The following is a 17,628-nucleotide window of genomic DNA, read 5'->3' on the forward strand; positions in this document are numbered from 1 at the left end:
GAGAGTCCTGAGAAACTAACGAAGTTGAAATAAGTGTGTTGAGTTTTTTGTCTCTGTTCTGTTTTATTATTATAGACTATGTATGTGATTGAAACAAGTTACATACACATTCTGGACTGGGTCTACAGAAACAACTCTTTCAAGTGGGGAAGAAAATGTGTAAGGAATTCTATAAGACCTGAACAAATTAACGGTCTAAATATAAACTAAGGATTTGAAAGTATAATTTTTAATGCTGTATTAGAGCTTAATCTCTTTTATTTAGGGAACCATATATCTCTTAAAATATAATGAGAGTCAACACCTACCTAATACCATACAAAGCAGGAATGGATTACAGACCTAAAAATAAAATATAAATGGGCAAAAAGCACACGAAAACATGCTCAACTCATTAGTGATCAGGGAGATGTAAATTAAAACAATAAGATACTACTATACAGCCATGGCAACCCACTCCAGTACTCTTGCCTGGAAAATCCCATGGACGGAGGAGCCTGGTAGGCTGTAGTCCATGGGGTCGCTAGGAGTCAGACACCACTGAGCAACTTCACTTTCATGCACTGGAGAAGGAAATAGCAACCCACTCCAGTGTTCTTGCTTGGAGAATCCCAGGGACGGAGGAGCCTGGTGGGCAGGCTCTTCCGTCTATGGGGTCGCACAGAGTCGGAGACGACTGAAGCGACTTAGCAGCAGCAGCAGCATACAGTCATTGCTACTGCTAAGTCACTTCAGTTATGTCCGACTCTGTGCAACCCCAGAGACGGCAGCCCACTAGGCTCCCCCATCCCTGGGATTCTCCAGGCAAGAACACTGGAGTGGGTTGCCATTTCCTTCTCCAATGTATGAAAGTGAAAGTGAAAGTGAAGTCGCTCTGTTGTGTCCGACTCTTAGCGACCCCATGAACCGCAGCCCACCAGGCTCCTCCGTCCATGGGATTTCCCAGGCAAGAGTACTGGAGTGGGGTGCCATTGCCTTCTCCGATACAGCCATTAGAAAGGCTAAAATTAAAGACCAACAACATTAAATGCTGGAAAGGTATGGAGTAACCAGAATACTCACACATTGCTGGTGGGAGTATAAATGGTATAATTATTTTGGAAATTAACCTGGAAGTTTCTCATAAAGTTAGAAAATGCCTACCTCCAACTCCACTTCTAAGTATTTGTCTAAAAGAGATGAAAACATATATTCACAAAGACATATACACAGTTATCCAGAGTAGCTTCATTCATAATAGCCCTAAACTGTAAACAAATATCAATCACTAGTAGAATAGATAGAAAATAAAATGTGATGCATTCATACAATGGAATACTATTCAGGGACCTCCCTTGTGGCACAGAGGATAAAAATCTGCCTGGCAATGCAGGGGACCTGGGTTTGATCCCTGCTCTGGGAAGATCCCACATGCTGCAGAGCAACTAAGTCCGTGCACCACAACTACTGAGCCCGTGTGCTGAAACTACTGAAGCCCACGTGCTCAGAGCCCGTGCTCTGCAGTGAACAGCCCCCACTCCCCCCACAACCCATGTGCGGCAACAAAGACCCCCAACAACCCCCCAAAAGAAATACTATTCAGAACTAAAAAGGAACAAATGACTGATACATACAATGATACTAACGAACCTGAAAATCCTTATATCAAATAAAAAAAAGTGCCAGACAAAAAGAACACATTCTGTGTGACTGTTCTAATGGCAAAACTAATCTACAGTGAAGAAAATCAGAACAGTGGTTACATCTGGATATAGGGAGGACAAATGACCAGGGAGGGGCATGTGATAACTTTTTGGTGTGATTAGAATGTTTATGTCTTGATAGGAGTATAGGTCAAACGGAGTGGAATTTGTCAAAACTTACTGAACTCAACACTTAACATCGATGCATTTCACTAGATCTAAAATATACCTCTAGTTTAAAAATGTAAATATATATAATGAGAATTAAAGGGAAAATTAAGTTATATATAATATATAGTGTTTCAGAAACATGGGAAGTTCAAACCAAAGTAATTTTAATAGCAACAACAACAGCAGAAACAAGAGAGGTGCTCACACTGGAGAGCTTATTACCTGCTGGGCAGCGCGCTCAGAGCTTTACACAGCTCGTCTCACCCTAACAGCCTCCTCTGCAGTAGACAGCACTGTATCTCTACTTTGTAGAAGAAATTGACCATTAATATGCGACTTTCCCCAGGCTACGAAGCCAGGTAGGTAGTGGAGAAGAAGAGTGAATGGTGTACAGTAAGTACTGTGTATGTTAACTGAAAGAGAAATACACGTAAACAGATACTCCCCAGTCCGTCAGAGGAATGAATTGCAATTTAGGAGGTCATGATCAGCGCTTAAAAATGAACTGGAACAGAACTGGAAACATCGCAGAGTACTGAACATTATGAGCACTATTTCAAGAAACTTTTCTTTTGGCATAAGAATTTAGAGGTATGTGTGTGAGGGCAAGTGTGTGTGTTGGTATATCCCTTGGGTCATGATGCAAAGTCTCTTTTTGACTAGGTGTCCCTGTCAAAAAAGTCTGAAAAACACTAGAATAGAAAAAAGAATGTAAGAAGTGTAACTCCTAAATCTATAATTTTAAGCAGTTTAGCTATAATAAATATGTAAATTCTAAAAGAAATGATAAGGAATCAGCATTACTGTTTTAAATTGATTAATGTTATAAAAGCTTACAAAGCAGGAGAAGTTTCACCTAATATCAAATATACAAAATGTGGGGAAAAAAAGTCTGTGTTACTAGGGTTAGACAATCAAAAATGGCATTGGAGAAATCTGAGAAAATTTTCTGGACATATGGTTGGTTCACAGGCACATGCTTTGAATCCTTACACTGAATGCTTAATGTTTGCTGGGTACTTTTATGCTAAGAGATGTGGGTGATGTTAGGGGGATGAAGATTTGACTAAGCCCCTGCTTTCAAGAGCTTAAAATTTGCCAGACAAGTTGAAGGCCTGACAGCAGAAATAAACAAGCTGTTTCTGCTTATTGAATGCTTTCTAAACAATACCATTAATGTTTAAAGAACACCAAGTGCCATTTGTTTGATCAGAACTTTCTAAGACTCAGACCTTACACTCATAAGGAGTAGGAAGGAAAAGGCCAACCCTGGAAGTGGGTGGGTTCTGGCAGATAAATGGGACTATCAGCAACTTAATGAATCACAGGAAACACCATGAGGTTGGGGGGCGGGTCACACTATCCAAAAACTGTCTCTGAAGTATTACATAAGGGGACCCAGACAGCACACTATAACTGTGTGATTAAAAGCATCTTTATTAGAGATGTGCTCTGGCTCTTTTACTATGTATTAACAGACAATGTAGAAACTAACTTCAGTGATAAAATACTAAAAAAAGAGCTCATAAATAAGCTGTGAAAGGGTGTCTTCTTTCTCTAGTTAGGGGATTCTGAGGCGGAAGGATTTGAAGATGTATAACTGTGGGAGAGGTCTTAACTATCAATCTGATTTGAAGCAAGATTCTTCAATTAAAAAAACACAGACTGATACTACAGGGAAATATGACAGGAAACAAGCTGCGCAAATGTAAGGCCTTGGGAAAGGGGTTCTTGCTTGGCTGAGAAGTAAAAGTGTTCACAATTAAGTGTATCAAGTAAATAGGAGTAAGAGGATGGTCAAAGGGAGTGCAGAGACAGGGAGGAACGAAAAAAGGGGACCAGTATGGTCTGCGAACCACGCCTCAGTGAGAACAAGATGTCAGGGCAGGCAGACAGAAGCAAGGACAGTGCTAATTACGCATTCTAACAAGCTCTGTATCACAAGTCAGAGGACAGGAAGGTGGCAATTTCTATTGTCACTGAAGCCTTATTCGGAGGGAGGTAGCTAGTTACTACTCAGTTTCAACCAGCTGGCTTAGGACTCCAGTCAGAAAAGGATTGTTTTTTAGAGAACAGGATGAGGAAAGGGGTAAAGAAGCCAGGAATGAAAAGTAAAAAGTGGGCTCTTTGTGCATTGTGGGGTGTTTAATGATAAAATGTGAACTGGTAATGTTCATCACTACAGTAAGGCACTGAATATATGGTGAAACCAAGCATGTGGAAGCTGATCACTGCTACTATTAATTCCAGGAGTTGGTGATGGACAGGGAGGCCTGGCGTGCTGCGATTCATGGGGTCGCAAAGAGTCGGACACGACTGAGCGACTGAACTGAACTGAACTATTAATTCCAAGTGATTCTGACCCAAGACTATTTTTATCTTCATGATAAAAGTGCACGGAAGGGGATTAGAGTATGCCTGGATCAGAACAGGAAATCTTTGTTTGGAGATACATAAGCCCTTCCTTTTTGTTTTTATTTTAGAGTGTTGATACCATTAGGAAACTTTAAATGTTACTAAAGACAAGAATGGGATAACCTAGACCCTTTCTCCATTTTAATCTATAAGGATCAGGAAAACTGGTTCTATTCTAAATCTAGGAAGACTTTGTTTTAGTTCTCTTTTCCTTTAATGATTTCTAGGATGAAAGATACTGTCAGGAAAGGAAGGACAGGAGACTAAAAGGAAGATTTTAAACAGAAAAGAACTCAGAGCTATCAATTTGGAAAGTAACTAAAGGAGGAATAATGAATATTTTGTGAAAGCCAAATGGGGGTTAAAGAAATATATCCCAAAAGATAAAGGACATGTGTAATTTAGACAGATGCCCACAGGGGTCCTTAGTTGAAAAGTGTAGGAAACATTATTTTTTGTAAATATATCCAGACAGATGAAGAAAGACAAGCAATGCTGTACCCTTAAAAAAGTACTGTACTCTTTTCCTTGATCCTCTCAAAACTCCCATTACTAACCACTTAGGGGATGCATATCTCAACTTGATAGGAAAGGATATGGAGGTAAAATGTCAGTATGGTTTTAAAATATTTTAGTTGAATACAGATACACAGTGAACAAAGGTGCATATCCTAATTATTTGGTATCCTTGACTAAAAATATGGAAACAAACACAAAGCAATGATTTCCTGTCTGAAGAACAAATTGTTCTTTCTTTGTACAGGGGTGAGATGTAAATAATGTCACTGAGTGGAAATTATCAGCAACAGTGAAATTATGAAACTTGTCCGCTGAAAAAAATGCACAGTGTGAAAGCTGCGAGTTAAGTTTTACTTGGGTGCAGACTGGGAGAGAGCCTCCCAGACAGCCCTGAGGGAGTGCCCAAAGAGTAAGAGGGAAGGTCCTGTATACATGATTCTGGCGATGGGAAAACACAGTCAGGCTCACATTTTGGCAGAGGTTGCTGCTAGTCATAAGGAGCAGAAGTCTCCATTAATGATCTCAGTGGTTTTCTACATATGAGAAGATGCAAGAAATTGGGCTCATAAAACCTTCTCTTGACAATATCTACTGAAGTCCTGTTTTGCCAGTTTCTCCCAGGGCACAGAGTGCCTCAGTCCTGATCTCTGCCCTGAACTCCTTTCAGGATGTGTTGAAGGCTAGTGACTGCGGTGGCTAGTGACTTCATTCTTGCAGAACCAGACGGCGAGTGGCAATTTTTAGTTGGCAAACTATATTACTATAGGTAAATCTCTTTTCTCAAAAATATGAATTAATAAGTGGCAACCTATTTTTTGAGGCTTGAATACATTCAAGTTAAACTTAAAGGGCCTTAACTTATTTTCTCAGATGACAAATATTTCTGAAGAACTTTCTAGGGTCTATCAATAGATATGCGGCATACAGTGCAGCAAGATAAAGTGCAAAGAAAAACAGAAAAAAAGTATGCTTCAACTGTACAAAAATGTATTAGGTACACTTATATGAGAAGTTCTATTTATGAAGTTTCAAATCAACAAGAGATTTCTGAATTAAATAATCTCGTACTCATGTCTACCAATGAATTCAGTCTTTCGTTGAACAGACAACACATTAGGTATTGAATTAGATTAAAACTTTTTTTTTTAACTTATGCATATCTTAGCACTCACTGGGTGAAGTTGACTTTTTGAGGCAGAATATACTTTTTGTTGTTATTAAATGATGAAATATTATGAACTACATATAATGGAACTGAAGACAGGAAAAATACTTTGAAAGGTAGTAGGTCTTTTGCTATTACATTAACATTTCTTGGCTTCACACACATATGTTGTTAGCTTTACGTAATTTGAATCCATGACCTCTGAAAGAAACTGCTCTGGAAGAATAACTTTTAGGTATCCTACACAAAGGCAGAATTTGAAAATCAGTCAGAAATTTAGTCTGCTTTTTGGGGAGAAAATCAGGGATATAGAGGTAGTAAGCTCATGCTTGCCCCAGGCATGCTATACTTCTCTACTCTCTTAACTATATTTATACAGATTTCTGTGAGAAGTGTAAATTACCTGAAGTTTAAAAAGTAAATGTTGTTCTTAACTCCTTGCCATCCCACTGCTCATACTGTATTTCTTAGAAATACAACTTTTATTTTAATTTCACCGTTAGCAAATGACTATTTTCTCATAAAATTTTAACTCCATAGATAAAGCTGAAGTCCTTCCTAAACATACCCAATTTCTCTTTCTTTTCTGAAGGTTCTTAGTATGATAGACATCCTTCCAGACATTTTTCAAGCATGTACATGTGTGTGTAGGGTGTGTGTGTGTGTGTGTGTGTGTGTGTAGGGGGTGTATGTGTAATTACACAGATATTATTTTCTATGAAACTGTTCTGCAACTTGTTTTCACTTAGTGTGTCTTAAAGAGCTTTTGAAGACAGTAAATACATAGCTTTTGCTTTCTCATTAAAAAACATGTGATTATATAATATTCCATAATAAGGATGTATCAGTTATGCACCCCTATTTTTACCTATATTTTTACTGATGGATATTTTAGGCTGTTCATATTTTTCAAATACCGTATTAAATAATACTGCAATGAGCATCCTTGTGCACACACAAGAATGGTTTCGTGGAATAGATTTATTGCTGTGCTTTTCTAAGGAAATAATTTCCTATATAATAAAATTCTCAGCTTGAGTCTATACATACTTCTTTTCCATAAGGATTTTCAGCAAATACACAAGATAGTTTCCGTCTATCTTTCAAATTATTCCTAAACTGGCTGAACTGAAATACTAAATGATGGACCGCAGGCTTTAACTTTAGAAGCAACCTCTTCATCTTTCTTTCTCTTCTCCTTATGGGGACAACTAGAAATAACCTCTGATTAATCACAAATCACAAGGCTAACGCATGCAAGGAAGACACAATAAGAGGAAGTAAAAACAACAGGAATAAGCTGTTTCCCTTTTTTATTTGTTTTAGTTTCAGGCTGAAAAATGCAGTGAAATTCCCCACTGCTGTAATCTTCTCTGAAGCTTTCCCCAACTACTAGACAACTGTGTCTTCTCTAAATAAGTAGCATTTTACAAACTGAATTCCGCCTTTCTTTCCTCAAAGATGTAAGAAAAACAGCCCACTGGAAGATGTCAGTTAAATGGTAAATGTGCTTGTTTTTCTGGTACCGTTATGCTTACACATCCTAAATGCCACAATATGTAATATAAATGATGACATGTGATTAAACAGCTATATCTTTTTTTACTTCTTTCTTAGAAAATAGCAAATAGTTGATATCAGACAATGATAAATATACATATATATTTTTTTTCTTTTTCAGATTCTTTTCCATGATAGGTTATTATGAGATACTGAACACAGTTCCCAGTGCTATACACTAGGTCCTTGTTTATTCTTTATCTATTTCATACACAATATTGTATATCTGATAATCCCCAATTCCCAATTTATCATTCCCTCCTTCCTCTTTGATAAGCATAAATTTGTTTTCTATGTCTATGAGTCTATTTCTATTTTGTAAATAAGTTCATTTGTATCATTTTGATGTCTATTTCCTGTGATATGACATACTAAAATGCAATTTAAATGATTTAACGTAAAAAGATAATCATTAAATTTCTTTCAAATAGATAAACTGCTTTTGTTACTCCTAGGAAAGAGGTAATAATATTCTGTCAGAAGGTAAAAAAATGTATATATTGTTTTTTCCTGTTTGATAAAAATATCATAGAAACCAATAAACTATTAAAATTATTAAAGTCAAAGGATAAAAGTTGCTTTAAAGGACAGCAGTTCATTAAAGTAGCAGAGGGCTTTTTTTTTTTTTGGTTTGGTTTTCTTTTGCAAATGTTTATGATTTGATTTTTAAATTAAAATTAACTTTTGCCATTGGGGAAAATAATTTGATGACTAAACTCTACTGCACAAAATTTGAAGTTAGAGAATTCTAGTTTCTAAGATGCCATGTGAAAGTTGCTCAGTCATGTCTGACTCTTTGTAACCCCATGGAATTCTCCAGGCCAGAATACTGGAGTGGGTAGCCTTTCCCTTCTCCAAGGGATCTTCCCAACCCAGGGATCGAACCCAGGTTTCCCACATTGTAGGTGGATTCTTTACCAGCTGAGCCACAAGGGAAGCCCAAGAATACTAGAGTGGGTAGCCTATCCCTTCTCCAGCGGATCTTCCTGACCCAGGAATTGAACCAGGGTCTCCTGCATTGCAGGTGGATTCTTGACCAACTGAGTTATCAGCAAAGCCCAGAAAAGCCATAAGACAAAGCTAAAAAAGCTACTCCACATCAATCTACTTGTTAAGAGAAAGTCAGTAAGAAAGGGGATGAAATTCTTTTTCAGACAATATTTCAGAAACAGCAAGGACATGAAAAAAAAAATGTGAAATGAAGTCGCTCAGTCATGTCTGACTCTTTGCGACCCCATGGACTGCAGCCTACTATGCTCCTCCGTCCATGGGATTTTCCAGGCAAGAATACTGGAGTGGGTTGCCATTTCCTTGTCTAGAGGATCTTCCTGACCCAGAGATCAAACCCAGGTCTCCCGCACTGTAGGCAGATGCTTTACCATCTGAGCCACCAGGGAAGTAGTTCTCGGATGAGGCCTGTGGGTGGAAGCAGCAGGTACCTGGGCCCAGCCATGCCACCTTGTTACAATGCCAGCATGGTTAAGATGGCATACACCTTGCAGCCCTCCTCTGTGTTAAGTAGTGGCCTGCCCACATACGCACAAACTCAAGACACTTCTAAGAGCCTATTGCCTGTTAAGTCCAAAGAAGTTGATGCTTCCAGACCTCGTTCAAGAGGTTTGGAGAATGATGTTAGAAAAATCATCAGACCAAGACGCGAGAATGGGCAGGTGAAAGCTACAGACACTGCCACCAGGAGGAACATCAGCAAGAGCCACAGATCACTTAGTAAACTGAAATCAGAGGAAGAGCTCGAGAATAAGAACCAGCTCTTAAAGGCCATCAACAAGCAGTTGCACCAGAAGTTGACTGAAACTCAGGGAGAACTGAAGGACCTGACCCAGAAGGTGGAGCTAATGGAGAAGTTTTAGAACAACTGTCGAGCAGTTTTAGAGGGCAAGGGCCTCAAGCCAGGCAGTGAGACCCTGGTATCATACATACCTAGACTCGCCACTACGGATCACATGGACTCTACACTGCTGTTAGAAACTTTGCAAGATAAGCTGAAGCTTTTTAACGAAACAGCCAAAAAACAGATGGGAGGAGTTGCAGGTCTTAAAGGTAAGGCTGAAGATGAAAGAAGACGCCCAGTTCAAAGAACAGCAGACCTTATATAACAGTCAAATAAATGATTTTACAACAGCGCTTGAGGAAATGGAGCAGCTATTAGAAATATGATAAAAAGCAGGTGGCCACATGGCTCTCTCTTGGAATAAACTTTCAGAGTAATTCCCTTAGAACATCTGCTTCTTGGCCATCATCTTTTAGGACTCACCATCCCCAGAATGAAAGCAGTTTCTGCAGTATGATTAAGGACAGTATATGCTGGCATGGCAGTTCCTCCTTCAAGCCAATGTTCTTAGCCTTCAAACTGGCAAGCTCTCCTGAACCTCACAGTATGTATTTGAGGCCTAAGAAGAGATGGGGCCAGGAAGCTTGGATCAGTCTTCTAGACAGCAAAGTGGCAGAGCACTAGAATCAGGAGATGAAACGGCCACAGCCGGAGAAAGGCCACATTCAGATGTGCAGGAGCAAACAGTGGAGGCCAGGCCTCCACAGGGGACGCCACTGAGGAACTGCGCAGCCCCTCCAGACTTGGAGTACATCCTGTCTCACCCTGGCTGTGCTCTACAGTGAAAGTGAAAGTCGCCTAGTCATGTCTGTCTCTTGCGACCCTGTGGACTATACAATCCATGGAATTCTCCAGGCCAGAATACTGGAGTGGGTAGCCTTTTCCTTCTCCAGGGGATCTTCCCAACCCAGGGATTGAACCCAGGTCTCCCACATTGCAGGTGGATTCTTTACCAGCTGAGCCACAAGGGGAGCCCAAGAATACTGGAGTGGGTAGCCTATCCCTTCTCCAGCACACCTTCCCAACCCAGGAATTGAACTGGGGTCTCCTGCATTGCTGGTGGATTCTTGACCAACTGAGGAATCAGGGAAGCCTGGGCTCTATAACCTCATTGTAAATTTATGAACTTGAAGTTATCTGAAATGACTTAATAAATGGGATGAAGGTCTAATAGTAACATCTATGAAACAATACATGTTGGAGCTTTTAATCTAAAAACCAACCAACCAAAAAACAGATACAGAGAAAGCACATGACAAAATCTGTTCTAAGTCTCAGCAAACTAGAAACAGAAGGACATTTCCTCAACTTGATAAAGAACATCTACGAAAACCTACAGCTAGCATATTTAATGATGAAAAACTGAGTGTTTCCTCCCTAAGTTCAGAAACAAAACAAAGATATCCATACTACTTCTATTTAACTTTGTACTGGAGGTTCTAACCAATACAATAAGGCAATAAATAGATGGAAATCAGATTAGAAAAAAAGAAGTAAAATTGTCTTTATTTGCAAACATGATTATAGAAAATCCAATGAAATTTATAAAAAAGCTATTAGAACTAATACATAAGATTAGTAAGGTTGCAGGATAAAGGATCAATATACAAAATCAATTTCATGTCTATATAACAGCAGTAAACAATCAGAAATTAACATTAAAAACAATGCTAGTTATAATAATCATAAAACAATGAGATAGTGATAAAACTGACAAAAGATATTAAAGACCTGTACAATGAGGACTATAAAGCACTGCTGAGTAAATGGAGAGAAAAATCATGTTCATGGATTAGCAATTAGCTGATTCTAAAATTCATATGGAAATGCTAAGACCCATGAACAATGTTCAAAGAGAACAGAAGTTGGAGGATTAACATTACCTAATTTTAAGACTTACATAAAAGGCCACAGTATTCAAGAAAATATGGTACAGGCATCAAGGTAGACAAGTGGAGCAATGGAATAGAACAGAAAATCCAGAAATAAGCTCAAAAATATATGGAAAATGGATTGTGACAAGGAGGCCAAAGCCTTCTACAAAGGAAGGATAGTCTTTTTAACAAATGAGGCTAGAACAATTGTCTATCCATAAGCAAAAAAATTTATTATTTGATCCATATATTTTACCATATAACAAAATGAAGTTGTATCATAGATCCAAGTGTAAAACTTAAACTATAAAATTATAGAAACATAAGAGAAAACGTTTCTGACATCAGTTTAGGCAAAGATTTCTTATATGACACTAAATATTAGTTATATGATACTAAAAGCAAAATCTATAAAAGAAACATTGATAAAATGGACTTCATCAAAATGAAAAACTTCTGCTCTTCAAAAGATACAGTTAAGAGTATGAAATGATAAGCCACAGATAGGGAGAAAATATATCTATTGAAGTATATATCTATTAAAGTACTTGAGTCCAGATATACAAGGAATGTTCAAAATGCAGTAATGAAAAAATCAACTCAATTTAAAAATGTGCAAAAGATTTGAACAAATATTTTATGGAAGAAAAACAACATAGATGGCAAATAAGCATGAAAAGATGCTCAACATCATTAGTCAGCAGGGAAATTCAAATTAAAACTGCAATGGCATATTATATACCTATTAGAAAGACTAAAACTAAAAGGACTGGCCAAATCAAGTACTGGTGAGGATGTGGAGCAAATGGAACTCTTATACATGCTGGTGGGAACGAAAATGGTAAAACTACTTTAGACAACAATTTGACCGTTTCTTAAAAAGTTAAACATACATCTACCACGTAACATACCCATTCTATTCCTAGGTATTCATCCAAAAGAAATATAAGTGCGAAAGCGAAAGCGAAGTCATTCAGTTGTGTCCGACTCTTCGCAACCCCATGGACTGCAGCCTACCAGGCTCCTTAGTCCATGGGATTTTCCAGGCAAGAGTACTGGAGTGGGGTGCCATACAAAGTCTTGTGTATGAATGTTCATAGGAACTTTATTTGCAATAGTCCCAAACTGGAAACAATGTAAATGTTCACTATCATGAACTGACAAAACAAACTGATACACACACACAATGGACACTATGCTGTGCTGTGCTTAGTCGCTCAGTTGTGACCCCATGGACTGTAGCCTGCCAGGCTCCTCTGTCCACGGGGATTCTCCAGGCAAGAGTACTGGAGTGGGTTGCCATGCCCTCCTCCAGCCGATCTTCTCAACTCAGGGATCGAACCTAGGTCTCCTGTACTGCAGGTGGATTCTTTACTGTCTGAGCCACCAGGGAAGCCCAAGAATACTGGAGTGAGTAGCTTATCCCTTCTCCAGGGGATCTTCCTGACCCAGGAATCAAACTGGGGTCTCCTGCATTGCAGGCAGATTCTTTAACAGATGAGCTACTGGGGAAGCCCACAAGCCCACAATGGACACTACTTGGTAATGAAAGGAATGAACTGACAATATAACATCAACATAGACCTCAAGATAATTATACTGAGTCAAAGAACCAGGCCAGATAAAAGATTACATTCTGTATGATTATTCCACTTACATAAAATTCCAGAAAATGTAAACTAACCTCTAGAGGATTGGTGGTTTTGAGGTGGGGGTTATGGGGAGGAGTTGGGAAGGTTAAGAGGCTGCAGAGGGGCATGAAGAAAATTTGAAAGATGATGGATATGTACACTATCTTGATGGTAGTAAAGGTTTCAGGGGGATACATATATCAAAACATTAATTTATATACATTAAATATATGCATGTCAATTTTATCTCAATAAAGCAAATAAAAAGCCAAAATACAACAAATATGTCAAATCAATCAGTAGAGAAATAAGCAAAGAAATCAATGGAAAAAAATCAATTTGAAAAATGTTTCCAAACTGTCTGTGTATTTCCTGTTTTCATTATAAAGGCAGAGAGAAGGGAATGCAATGTAACATCTGTTCCATGCCCCACAGTACACCCTTAACCCTTGCCAACTGTCTCAAAATACACGTGTTAGGTTGTGAGGGTGGGGGTGGATCAGCTCAAAACCATCAATTCCCATAAGAAAAACAAGCTACAGTACAAGCCCTTCTGATAACAAAGATTTTAATTTAAAATGTTCATCTTTCTTATGAAGGACAGCATGCTATCAGTGTATCTTGCTTTATGGAATGTAACTTTGTTCCTAAATAGGTGAACTTTAAAACTTACGTTCTAATAATAATAACTAACAGTAAATGGGCACTGAGCACCTTGATTACCATTTACTGTCTCGTTTAATTCTTGAGATAACTGTGCCATTTTACTGATACAGGTTAACAGCGTAAGTAAATGGTCTAAGATCATACAGTTAAATGGCAGAACTCAAACTTATGTCTGTCTAATATGAAAGCTCATGCTCTTAACAGCTACACTTAGCTGAAGGTTCTAGTTGATAATTTAGTAGAATGCCTAATAATTACACCTTTATGCCTCTTTTTTGAAAGCTAGGATTTCATATATGCACATTATTCAGAGAGTAGGAACAAAAAGTATTAGCTATATAAATTCCAACTGTATAAAACACATAAAAAGTGTGTTTTTGGGGGGCTAGTTGCCATGGCCCCAGATGGCAACTGATTCTCTTCTAAAACACATTTCATAGTAAAGGTTATGAATGTACATCTAAAAACCTCATAATTCAATTCCCTAAATAAAGTTCTGCTTGATTCTTAATACCCCAGTTCTCATATGGGCAGCAACTGGACTTCTCTCAGTTATAAGCTTATGTTCATGTGATCTTTCAGCAAAGATTTAAATTACCTACTCCAATTCTAAAATCTCTTCCTAAAAATCATTTACCAAAATGGGATCATTTTTGGTCAAAGAACTGTTATGTCCAGGCTTATGGGTGACAAAGAATGCTTCAACTTTGAGTACATTTAAATATATTCACAGATCTGTTATTATGTGAGTATATATCTGATTTTTTTTTTCAATGCAAACACACTTAACAAGCTTACTAGTATAGGACAATGTCTGTTTTTTGCCAAATTCAATTTTACCTTCCTCATCTCAGACCAGCCTTCATAATAATCTGCTTCCAAAAAAAGCACAAGGCCATGACCAAAAGCAGATGTCACACTCAACTTACAGTGAACTTGTATTTGTGATTTTCTTAAGCCACAGCACCTTCCATGATAGCTTTTGTTTGTTCTATATTTTTGGCACTGCCATAAGATCCTTATAATTATTATTATTTTAAGAATATTTTTGGAAAAAGTAAATAATTTATTGTTAACACAGACATATATGTAACATCAATTTTAAAATTTTTAACTCTGGCTAAAAACTCCCAATAGTTAAATATTACAGCCTCAAATTCTTAAGTATATTTCTAACCTTGTCCTGTCTACAACATTTTTGTCTGTAAATTTTCTTGCCTGGGGAATTCTGCAATGGCTTTTGGCCAAAACCAACAAAGTTATATCCTAGATGTTAGAAGAGTTATACCTGTTTTATGACTGAGGCATCAGTGGAAAGGAATTCAAGACTCTTTAAGCTTATTCTATGTGAAAGTTGTAATACTTCACCATTTATTATTGCAAAAGCAATTTAAAGAATGCTTTAAAATAAAATGAAACTAATCAGGGTAGATTCTACTTAATCATAGTTAAGGGTGTCTTTGCATCAGATCTGAGACACATAGATATAATACACACAACATGGAAGGTTCAAACTATTTAACTGTTATTGACAGTTAAATCTATCTTCCAAGTTTTAAAAATGAATGTTCCCTCTTCTTTTTCTAGAGTAATCAGACCCTGTTGGGAGGCTTTTCCTAGGTTTTCTTAGAATTAATGAACTGAGCCTCTCCTGCTGAACTGTGTGGTTCCTACCTCTCCTGGACAGTTCATGAGCTATGTCATCTGCTTTCACTGTGGAAGGGATTCCCATAGTGTTCTCATTCATGTAAATGAAGTGGTCAAATCAAAGGGAGAGACTTTCATTAAGAAGGCTTTTCTCTGACGTAATGCCTTCTAAAACAGAAAATCATTTTATATAAAGTTCATTTAGGATCAAATATGGTATAAACGGCCTCTAACAACTATACTTCAAATACAGAAGAGCTGAATATTACATTATTTTCTATTGAATTCCCTGGTTCTATGCCAAACATGTCTTGGCTGCAACAGAAGAGTGAGGAGGCTTTTATATTTTGGGGAGAAAAAGAACTATGAAGGCTCTACAAGGGTGTATTTGCAATCTGAAACTCTGCAGGAATTCTGGAAAATGAATGAAGCTCTTTTACAATTATAACTTTATAGGTAGGATTTACTTACAAACTACAGGAACTTTTATAATGCATCCCTATATAAATCTAACCCTTGCCAATGGGACTTACTATTTATTTAACACCAACAGTGAACCATATGGTTTTGTTCAGACATGCAAGGTTAAAGAATAGATTTTATATCCAGGAAAAATCTCTCTTAAAGGTAAAGAGAGAGAGAGGAAAAAAAAGCAAAACAAAAAACTTAAAACATAAGGGAAAAACCAATCATAGCTATTTAAGAACCAAGACCAAAACCTTTTCAACCAACTAAGCATGAATTAAGACAGAATACTAAATCGAAGAAAATTAGCAAGCTGTCATATTAGTTCAAGAACAGCAACAGTGTTTGTTGCTAAGCAAGAGCTATACAGAAAGAATGCAGTAAAATCTTGACATACTACAGAACCAAGAACAACAATAACAAAAAAAGCCCAAACAAAAAATCACTCCACAAATAAAACAAGATTTCATTTTAAGAATCTGATATGGCAGTTGCTTTTCTCAAAGGACTGAAACAATTTTGACTCCCCGCTGCTACTTTGTCTAACAATAGACTGTTTAAAGATATATCACTTCTGGTGAAGCTATTCATTTCACCTAAACTACATATAGTTTAAATCTTAGAAGAGAACTTTACCACCTACAGGCTGTATGCACAGACTAAATACAACACTTGTGCCTGATTCTGAATGGTATCTTATTTCAAAATGCTCTCTTAACTACAGCTCTTGCTTCTCAAGCTGCGCTTTCAACTTGTCAGAAGCTGCCTACAGTAACTAAAATTGGATTCACACAGAAAAAAAAATTTTCTTTTAGGAAAACACATGCAGTAAGCACCTTAGCATCTGTTAACATTAAAACCAGAAGCAGTATGTTACATAGGGCAGGCTGTAAAATTTAATAATTCACAACATTCATTTTGAAATATAGCAATCTTTTAAAACAATGGCATACATTTCCTCTGTTCAACGAATAACCATTCAGAATCTATATGCGGGTGCCGAGGATATAAGGATTAGCAAAACAATCATAAAGCTCCACAGGTTTTTAAAGCTAGAAAGCAAAGAGGGCATCTTCCAATTTTTCTATTAGAGGAAGCCATTCCTTAACCCCTATCCCAGTTAGGAGAGGGCTGAGGCCCGCAAGTTTTTGTGTAAGTCAGTTGCGATATATATGGGAAACTTCTTCCTGGAATCCCAGTGCAGATAGGCACAGATCCTCAGGTAAGCCTTTTTAACATGCTGCCAAACTATTGTAGTTCCCAAATTCTGATTGCTATTTATAATAATGCTGCTCTCGGAAAACGCTTTCTGAGTTCTAAGAGGACATGAACAAAGCACTTTCTGGTTCAGCCTAGGCAGTGGAACCCTTCCAGGTCTAAGCTGGTAATTCCTATGGAGAAGAGAGCCAGAAGTCTCAGACGAGAACAAGAGAAGGAAGCAGGAAAAACAACACATTTTAGGAGTAAGGACAGGGAATGAACTCAAACTTTCTTCAATCTTTCTTTTTCTTTTCTCTTCATTGATCAGATAAATATGTGATAATAAATGGGAAGGTGTCCTGGGTGTAATCAGTTTGGGATGGGGTTATGAGAAATAGTTTTCAGGGACGTACAGGGAAAGGATGAGAAATCCCCAAGAGTGACAAAAGGGGAAGACCTGTGGATGTGGCAGAAATGAGTCACCGACCAGAGTAAACGTTTATATGTAATATATGCTGGCGGGGGAGTCACTGAAAAGTTAGCCTGTTGAGGGCACACTAGAAACATCCATTCAAATGATGAGTAACCACTGACTGCTTCTTGGATATGAGGTACATGATATGTACTGAGAGAATACAAATAAAGGGAAAAGAAGAAATGAATCCTACACCATTGGAGTACTTATAATGCCATGCAAATTACAGTGTTACACAGAAATACTAGTTATTAATCATTTATTCTTATTACAGACAAGGAAGCTTTGTTTCAGACAGACTGAATG

The 17,628-nt window shown here is 37.7% G+C and overlaps 1 protein-coding gene and 1 pseudogene across 3 annotated transcripts in view; one reads left to right on the plus strand and one right to left on the minus strand.

The window, feature by feature from the left end:
- Positions 1-17,628, minus strand: part of CTTNBP2NL (CTTNBP2 N-terminal like) — a 53,210-nt gene that overhangs the window by 16,411 nt on the left and 19,171 nt on the right. The window lies entirely within an intron of this gene.
- On the plus strand, positions 894-10,581 carry LOC139182167 (small kinetochore-associated protein pseudogene; annotated as a pseudogene).

This window comes from Bos indicus, chromosome 3, assembly GCF_029378745.1.
Source record: "Bos indicus isolate NIAB-ARS_2022 breed Sahiwal x Tharparkar chromosome 3, NIAB-ARS_B.indTharparkar_mat_pri_1.0, whole genome shotgun sequence".
NCBI lineage: Eukaryota > Metazoa > Chordata > Mammalia > Artiodactyla > Bovidae > Bos > Bos indicus.